Raw genomic sequence first — 10,207 nt, forward strand, 5'->3', positions numbered from 1 at the left:
TTTGAAATCCCTTAAGATATAACTGAGAATCAATAATTTCTTAAGTTTTGTGTTTCTCTTCCCCCAGAACATTTATTGAGCTCCAACTAATTTGTAACTACTGCTAGAAGCATTGGTATATGCAAAGGAGGAACATTTATTTGAAGGAAGCCCGTTTTCACTCATTATAACAAGTGATTTCACCATCTATAAATTGAAGATAAGAGCTGCTAGATATATTCACCAGGGTATCACATGGGATCAAATGAAATGATGATATGCAAAATTATTTTGAGAAGTCTATCAGATAAATATTATAGCTCTTATAAACTTATATGTTCCAAAGGACATAGTTTGTAACTTGAAAAGTATGAGTGTGTAGTTTGGGCAGACTAAAAGCTTTCATTTTTGGCAAATTCTAATTGATTAGACCCTTCCTGGTGTGAATGACTTCCTCAAATGCACTTGTTTTACTAGTCCAGGTATTGAGCTTTCTCAGAGCAGTTTTTTAAAACACATCTATTTGAATGGACTTTTGTTTTACATAATGCTTCTGATTCAGTGCAACTAGAAACCAGTCTGAATATTGTTTACTTGGTTTTCCTAGAACTCTAGTGCATATCAGATGACAACAAAAACAAGTGAAAGCTTTCGTTACCACTAAATTAAAAGTCTAAAAGCTTTATAAAGCCAGGAATTTAACTTTTCACCAAGATGGATCATTGGCTGTGTGAATAACTCTGATCAACGGGGTTGTCACAGTCCCAGACCTGTCATACTGTACTTTAATGCTGCTACAATTTGTTAAAGAAAGTGCATCAGAATCAAATGATTAAATCTGAACCTTGGCTGCTGTGAAAGTCTCAAACAACGAAATAAAAGGAGACAGGCTTGTGTTGTCAGCACCTACAAATACAGCGCAAATGTGCTGAAGGAGTGGGTAATGAATGATCTTGGAGGTTGTAGGGCTGAGCAAATGGTTCAAGTTGGGGCTGCATCCTCGGATGGCACTGGCTGATATTTGTGGAAGTTACTGCCGGAGCTATGGATCACCTCTGGGAGCACGTCAATACCTCTTTCTAATTCAAGTTTACTATTTCCAAAGGCTATAAAGGAGAGTCCATTTTGTGTGGGCTGCCTGGAAAAATAAAAAACAGCCAGTGGGCAATTGGTATTATAAAATTATTGCATAGAATGCATTTAAGAATGACGAGAGAAACAGGGGGCAGGGGAAACCTTTTCTTCTATTTCCAGATAAATGGTAGAATCTGGCAAAAAAAGTTTTATTGCTCATGAAGTGAGAATACTTTGATAAAACAGTTCTAAGGGAGACTTAGAATGCTACAGATGAGGTCTGTAAGCTATAGCCGCCACCCATGAGAACACAATGGGGGCAAGCATCGATGGAAGGAAGGGAGAGGAATCCTGGGAAGTTAAGTTTAAGGATCAGCTCTACCACTCATCCTGCAATGGTTAACTTTGCTTCTAAACATTTTCGTTTGAGATTTTCATTTTGCTCTCATATTATTTGTAAAGTGCAAAGACCTTTTGTCCCCTTAATATTCTTAGATTTATATAGCCGTGTGGGTTTTTTTAAGGATAAACTTATTTATTTAACTTTATTTTATTTCTCTTTCTTCTTCTTAATTTTTAAATTAAAATTCAATTAATTAGCATATAACATATTATTAGTTTCAGAGGTAGAGTTCAGTGATTCATCAGTTGCATATTAACACTCAGTGCTCAACACATCATGTGCCCTCTTTAATGTCCATCACCCATCCCTCCACCTCCCCTCCAGCAACCCTCAGTTTGTTTCCTGTAGTTAAGAGTCTCCTATGGTTTGTTACCTCTCTGATTACATCTTGTTTTATTTTTCCCTTCCTTTCCCTATGATCCTCTGTTTTGTTTCTTAAATTCCACATATGAGTGAGATTGTCTTTCTCTGATTGACTTGCTTCGCTCAGTATAATAGCCTCTAGTTCCATCCACACTGTTGCAAATGGCAAGATTTCTTTTTCTTTCTTTCTTTCTTTCTTTCTTTCTTTCTTTCTTTCTTTCTTTCTTTCTTTCTTTCTTTTTTATTTGATGGCTGAGTTGCACTTCTAGGAAGTTACCCAAAGATCCAAATGTAGTGATCTGAAGGGGGCACCTGCACCACAATTTCTACAGCAGCAATGTCCACAATAGGCAAACTATGGAAAGACTCAGATGTCCATCGACAGATAAATGGATAAAGAAGAAGTGGCATATGTACACACACACACACACACACACACACAATGGAAAAATACTCAGCCATCCAAAAAATTGAAATCTGACCTTGTGTTTGCTTTTGTGGATTAAGGATACTATTTTACCTATCTGAAGGTTTCAAATTAGTGTTTTCAAGTTTCTGTGTACTGTAATATTTTTGTTTTCCCTGAGTTTTTACTTTTTAGATGTCTTAACTTCTCTCTTGAATGTTAGAAACTTCTCAAATGACTTATGATCTTTGGATCCCACTCATTTTTTAGAGTGAGGCAATAAACTTCACAGATAACCATGCATGTGTGAAAGGCTTACCAATGGATGGTTTTGTTTATTTATTTTTTTTACTGAGGGATCCCCTTTCCTCCCCCCCCCACCCCCCCCCCCCGTAGTACATGTGTCTTTTCTCTTGGTTTGGTCAGTTTCCTATCTGAGAAGTGTAAGCCTATCTAACAGCAATCTGGAGGAAGCAAGCAAGCAAGGATTTCACCATTTACTTAATATCCTTATTCTCAATCCAACACACTCACCCTCACTTCTGCCTATGTGTTCAGCTCAGAATCCCTCTGATTCACTCTTTTTTTTAGAGAGTGAAGCTGTTTTCTGTTGGAGTGGGAGAGACTTCTGGGGTTCTAAATAAATTCTGTGCAGATTTTCCATTGATCCTCCAGTTTTTATAGCCCATTTGTATTTCAGCTTTTATATAATAAGGTTCTTCCAATTCCCAAGCTTTTCTATGGATCAGTCTGACTTCCCCATGCTGCTGGTAGCAAGGTCACTTTTCTTAGCTTTATATCAGCAGTGACTTCTTATTCACCAGCTTCCTAGTTTCCAAAGTTGTTTTGCTGTTGTCCCCTTTCTTATTCTTTTTATATCCTTAAAAAAATATCTCTTAACTGTCATCTTGTGTGGTTTTGGGAAGAAACTGATTAACACCATGTGTAAGTGGTCTAGAAGTTTTATTTTTAGTGTTGCTTCTTAAAATCTGGTTATAAAAGTAATGTGTGTTACTGAAGACAATTTGTCAATTATGAAGTATAGTAAAAAGAATCCAGAACTCTCCTTTCTGTGCATAATTAATATTTTGGTTATTTCCTTGAAGTCATTTTTTTTCCCTAGAATTAGTTTTTACACAGGTGGAACCATTTTATAGTTACAATTTTGTATCATATATCTTTTACTTTTTATTCAAAGTTATAAAGATTTCCCATGTCATAAAACAATCTGTAAACATTTTTATAAGCTCTGTTCCATTGATTTCAATATACCACAGTTTATTTAGCCACCTGTCTGTACTGAGCATTTGGGATGCTTCCTTTTTATTATCTTAAAACATGGGGTGGGGGGGATGAGCATCTGTATATAATGCCTTTTTTGTATTTTGAAATATTCTCAAGGGCTAAATTTTAGGAAGTAAAATCATTGTGTCAAAAAGTATGAACACTATTAAGGCCATTAACATATTAAAGCAAGCATTATACGTTTTTAGTGTTTGGTAGATATGAAGCCCGCAGAGGAGTTGCTTGGCTATCCACAGTGACCTGGGATTCTCTGGTCTCCTACCTCACCATGACAAAGCCAAGAGACATTCTTAGCCATGCCTTAATCCCCATTCTCACCACCAGGTCCACTTTGGACATTTTCAGGGCTTTGGGTCAGAGAATGAATAGATGCTCTTAGCCCATAGTTCTCCCACCTTTACTTCCCACTTGGCTCTGGCCTGGAGTGGAGTGCATGTCCCAGTCTCTTCATCCAATCGAATTCACACATGAAATAGCTTCATCTTGGGCATCTCTTAGGGCTGGGAGTGTCCATAATGGCAGTGCAATCCATCTTTGGGAGGGAAGACATAGGGGCTCCTTGGGCAGGGAATTTTGAGATTGCAGGTTCCCAGAATGTGATCTTGAGTGGGAGGGGGGGTGGCAAGAGCTCTAGGTAGGCACTTCTTCTTGAACCATGGACTCTTTGTAGGGAGGGGTACCGCCATAGCAAGGCCAGAGTAAGGTCCTCCAAAGTACTGGACCCACGGCAAGGGTCCTAGTAGCCAAGGTTTAAGGACAGTGTTACTTACAGCCAATGCCTCACCTGTCCTCCAGAAACAGATCCATGGTCCAATTGGTGGAGGTTGAAGGTGGTGTGGGGAATAACAGGGAGTAGGGACAGTAAGTCAGGATATAGGGGAAGAAAAGGGATAAAGAGTAGTATCTTGCCTATTATGTCCAGAGAAGCAAAGATAGATTGATAATCTAACTACCACTATATATAGTTCTCCTGTATATGAGTGAAAAATAGGTTTCACCAAGTATGATATTATAGTAAGTTGAATAATGATGACCTAAAGAGAATAAGTACCAATCCTTGGAAATTATATTTGGTCTTAATTGGAAAAAGGGTATTTGCAGAATGTATTTAGGTTAAGGATTTTGAGATAAGGCAATTACTCTGGATTATCTGGATGATCCCTCAATGTCATCACAAATATCTTTATAACAGAGAGGCTAAGAAAAGTAATACAGACAAACAGAGGAGAAGGCTACGTGGAGACAGAGATGTGGCTACAAGTCAAGGAATGCCCACATCTGCCAGAAGCTGAAAGAGTCCAGGAAAAGACTCCTCACTAGAGCCTCTAGAGAGAGCATGGCCCTGCTGACACCTTGATTTTGAACTTCTGTCATCAGAGCTGTGAGAAAATAAATTGCTGTTGTTTTAAGCCATACGGTTTGTGATATTCTCTTAAAGCAGCCACAGAAAGCTAATGCAGGTGCTAGTAAATGAAAATTCTCAATGTCACCTTCCTGTTAATCCCTAATATATGGGTTTTAAGGAACAGAAAATGAAATCCTTAGATCATGTTTTGGCCAAAGATTTTTGCTAAGTACTTTCACAGACTATGATAGCTGTCATTCCGGACAAAAACATGCCATAATGCTGAAATTGTTGCATATTACCAGAGGTCGGTCTCTCATTTCTACCCCCCTGAGCAACACAATATATGAAAAAGACTAGAATCTTGAAATTAGATCTTGGCTCAACTCTTAGCTCTAGCATTTACTGCTAGTGCTGTGATCTTGGGCATATTACCTAACATCTTATCTTGCAACATGGAGATAAATGTGTGCTGGTACTATGTTCAGACACTTCAGGGTTCCTGGGTGGCACAGTCAGTTAAGCAGCATCTAACTCTTGGTTTGGCTCAAGACATGATCTCAGGGTCAGTAGATTGAGCCCCACACTGGGCTTGGTGCTCAGCCCAGAGTCTGCTGGATATTATCTCCCTCTCCCTCTCCGTTTCTCCCTCTGCTCATGCTTTCTCTCTCTGAAAGAAAGAAATAAAAGAGGAAGGAAAGAAAATCTCTCTCTCTCTAAAAAAAGAGACACACTTCAAAGGATCCTTCATCAAGATCTCTCTTGGTCAAGTCTAAGCTCATTTATGTATTTCTTTAATGCAGTCCAGCGTCTCGTTAACATGGCACCCAAAGATTGTAGTGTGAAAAATGTAAGTTTTTCCAGTTTTGTATAATTTGACTCATATTGAAGTGTGGATAGTTTAATATAGTAATTTTTTAAACCAAAGGAACAGATTTCTAATGGTAGAAATGTATACATTATGGCTGATGATTGAGCGTGATTTTTTTAGTCAGAATACATTTTATGTGTAAATTTCAGGAATAATCTATTGATAAATCAGCCCTTTTTTATCAGTATTTTTTTCTGTCTCATTAGGCACAGAAAACATAGGGGAGAGGGCAGGAGGAGCGCAGTCATAAAAATAATGAAAGAATAGGATTCATCATCTTATGTTATTATTGCAGTCTAGAAGGGTTTACTGTTAGAACAAGGCTTATTTCCCCTTCTGTGGGAGAGAAATCAATTGCAAACCGCAAGGGATAAACAATCCCTGTTATAGATCTTAAAGAGTGGAGTTGTGAACATTAAAATTTCCATGAACAGCCGCAGACCATCTCTAACTTATCAAGCTGGATCGAAGCCAAAATTCACAGCTGCTCTTTCTTTTCAACTTTGCAGAAGCAGCTTGTCTGAGGAATTAGTCTTGCACTGTATTTCTTATGGGAGATGTGCTCCTTTTGACTTAATCTGAAATTAAAATATTTGTCACTCAATATTTTCAAATGCCCACTGGTATTTATTTCTTTTATTGAAGTATAGTTGACATACAATGTTACCTTTGTTTCATTAATTGCTCACATTTAAATTTAATCTTTTAAAAGTATTTTATCCATCCTTTTGGAGGATTTATGGGTGGTGGGGTTGGATTACAGAATGATTGTGGTGATAGCAGCTGTTAACTGCTTTAGGAGTATCGTGAGTGATTATGAGATGGATTCTTTGATGTGTGGACCAGATGTGTTGTCGCTGGGAGGAATAACAGCCAATTTCCTTTCTCTCTTGTTCTGTGGCAAGAGGAGGATGATTAAACAGGTAGATTCCAAAATGGAAGGGATTGAGAGGCTGAAAGCTGGTGGTCAGGTGGCTGGAGATTTCAAGATGGAATATGTGATTAAAACATAAGGACATTTTGGCTGGTATAGTAAGGCAGGAGCAGGATCACTGTGTTCTGGAAAATGTTTAACATCGGTTTCTATGAAAAAAAAAAAAAAAGATCCCGATTTGTAGTATTTGCTGATGTTTGTGAAATAAATATTCCCAACATGGCTGATTTTAAAATACCATGTGATGTCAAATTTTGGCTCATGAAATTTCTGAAAATCTGACATTTAGTGCCGATATGACCCTACACAGGAATTGTTGCAATTGGTAACGTTCTGAGCACATGATGGGTTCAAGGCCATTGTGATTTTTATAGATCATGTGAATGGCTCTGAGAATTGGCCAGGATGGCATCATGTTATGTCTCTCTGTGGCCAGTGATAGTATATATTGTGTCCTGCCCTTATAGAACGGGATACAAAGGACATAAAGAGGCATTCATATGAGCTCTACTGTCATTAAGCATTTGTTCAATGGGAACATCAGACTGTGTTTATCAGCTGCTGTGAGGCTGTAGACCTGTACTGGTTTCTGCATCTAAGTATACTTGTGTAAGGATTCCTTTTGCTTACCATGCTACTATTGTTTCTGAGAAAGAATATTTGTATGGCAATATGTCAACAAATGGTAAAGTGTGACTGCTGAAAGACACTGAAATTCAGAGGGTTTCTCAGTTGTCCCAAGTGGCAGAGGAAGGTCCTCACACATCTCCAAGGAGCTCTAGACTCCTTTGGGTAATTCCTAGAAACCACTATCATTGGCTGTATGTGTAAAATGTAACTGGCTGTGGCTGACACCCATTTTTGGAGAAACAGGGAAAAAGTCACTTACAGGCAGTGTCCTCCTAGATACAATGTCATACGCTTCCATGCTGGGTGTTGACAAATGAAGAATCTCATCAGAAACTACAGGTGTTTGCACTCATCCTCTAGACTGGACTTGGCAAACCATGGCCTGCAGATCAAATCCAATCCCTATCCCTACATTTGTAGAGTTTTATTGTAATGGGGGCTATGCTCACTCATTTGCTTGTTATATACAGTAGATTTGTGCTAATATTTGTTGCAGAGACTGCACAGCCTGCAAAGCCAACAACCTTTACTATCTGGCCTTTCATAGAGCTATTTCAGGATGATCATGTGATCATGTTCCTCTTATCCATTGCCCCACATCTGCACTTTCCTGATTGCTCTACTGCCATGTTGGCAGCCCCATGGTAGGATAGAGGTGCTAGTTAATGCTTCCATGGGAATCATATTGCAAGGTATAAATGTATCAAATCAACACATTGTATACCTTAAACTTACACACTGCTATATATCAGTTACATTTCAATACAAAAAAGTAATAGGGACTAACTGAGATATGATAGATAGCACATCGCGGCTGTTTCTTTCTTGGGCTTTATTTCACGGTGTAGTATCTTCCATGATTCCAACGAGAGCAGAAGCATTAAAAAAATAAAGAATGATGGTCAACGTTAAGAATGGAATCTTGCCTATATTTAGATTCTCTCTCTTGAAAAATATGAGAACTGGGCTAAAGGAAGAAAAAAAGACATTTTCAAAGAACTTCGTTAGTTTCAGTTTTAGAAGAAATAACTGGTTTTTCTTCCCTTTGAAAATTTTTTCCTTTTCCCAGAAATTGGAGAATAAATCATGCAGCTCTGACAAAAAAGAACAGATCCCTCCCCTGCCCCAGCTTTTTGAGAAGATTTTTATTAGTAATAGTCACCAGATACATTCTTGACAAGAGATATGGACATCGGCTATTTACTCCTACAATGTCTAAGGGCAAAAAAAGAAAAAAGAAATCTTCCCACAAGCTCAGCTAAAGTGCAAAAGTATCATACTTCGGGCATATGGCACCTTCCAATTATTTGGATCAAAGTTGGACAATTGACTAAGGGGACTGCATTAGTTTCCTAGGGCTGCTATAAAGAAATACCACAAACTGAGTGGCTTCCAATAACAGAAATATGTTCTCTCACAGTTCTGGAGGCTGGAGGTCCAAAAATAAGGTGTCAGCAGGGAGCCTGTAAGGGAGAATCCTTCCTAATCTCATCCAGCTTCTGGTAGCCCCAGCATCCTTTCCTTTATGGAAGTGTTACCCCAGACTCTGGCTCAGTCTCTCTGGGCTGTCTGCCCCAGAGAGACTGGGTCCAAATTTTCCTCTTCTTCTGAGGACACCAGCCATCATGGAGGAAGGACCCACCTCAGTGACTGCATCTTAATTTGATCACATCAGCAGGGACCATATCTCCAAATGAGGTCACATTCACAAGTACTAGGAGGTTAAGGGTGTCAATATACCTTTTTAGGGGACACAATTCAAGGCCTAACAGTAACCAAATATTTGTGAACCATGACCAGACACAAAAGAATGAGTGGAGCCAACTGCAATCTCTATCTTGGGAATCTGAAATCGAGGTAAAATAGAGCTTTCTTTTTTGAGAGGATGTCATGGAGGAGGACTGTGACCGGCCAAAGCCAGGAACAAACTGAAATTATAAAGGAGCAGAAAAGATCCAAATAGGTGGCAGGCATAAAAGAGAACTGATGTGCATGGTGGACCAGGAATGAAGAGAGCCAGAGGAAGGAGAAGGAATAGTTTGTACCCAGCTTCAATTTTTCAAATGAGGAACCTTACAGTCAAGTCCTCTTTTCCTCCAGATGAGATCAGCGGTGGCTTTTTGTTATTTAAAAGTAAAAGAACAAAGCCCTAACATCTGCTGTGGGTCCACAAGATTCAGGCAGGGAGGCTCTGGCTGGGAGGAGGGAAGCGGCCTAGGGAGAAGGAGCAAGAGCTGCCCACCCCTTCATTTCCTATTTTGTTCGTGCCTTGTTGCTAATTTTGTTTTCTGCCATGGATTCGCATAGGCAGCGTTTGTTGGTAAAATCCCACCGACCTTCAAATCCAGCTAGAACAAAGGATAAGGAAAAGCTCTTATTGATATTACATCCCTTTATTAAGTCATGTATCTCTCATTCTCCTGGGCTCAGCTAGACAAATAGAAAGATACACACACACACACACACACACACACACACACACTTCCTCTCCCCCCCTCCCCTTTATTTTTCTTCTCAGATTGACTCTCCAGTCTTAACTAAAAATTCTCCCAGCTGTTTGGGGTAGGGAACCCAGCTGCAGGTCAGGGCATACTCTTCCTCACAAATGGAGAATGCTATCACTCCCTCCTAAAGAATCTGCATGTTGTTTTCGATACTCTCAAGTGCAATATTCCTGTGCTCTCATGACGATGGCAAAATAAATTGCTTGCGGGCTCAGCTTTCCTTCCTGATCAATAGAAACAATCATGTTTTTTTTTTCAGCTTTCCAAGAACATGGTTTTGTTCAAATTCCAGAAAATCTAAAGAAATTTTCTAGAAACCATTTTAATTTTCTGTAATGCATTTGCTTTGGGCACTTTCAAACCAAGATGGGAACCCCCCCCCCCATTTTTTAA

The sequence above is a fragment of the Canis aureus genome, chromosome 17 (assembly GCF_053574225.1).
Source record: "Canis aureus isolate CA01 chromosome 17, VMU_Caureus_v.1.0, whole genome shotgun sequence".
Lineage (NCBI taxonomy): Eukaryota > Metazoa > Chordata > Mammalia > Carnivora > Canidae > Canis > Canis aureus.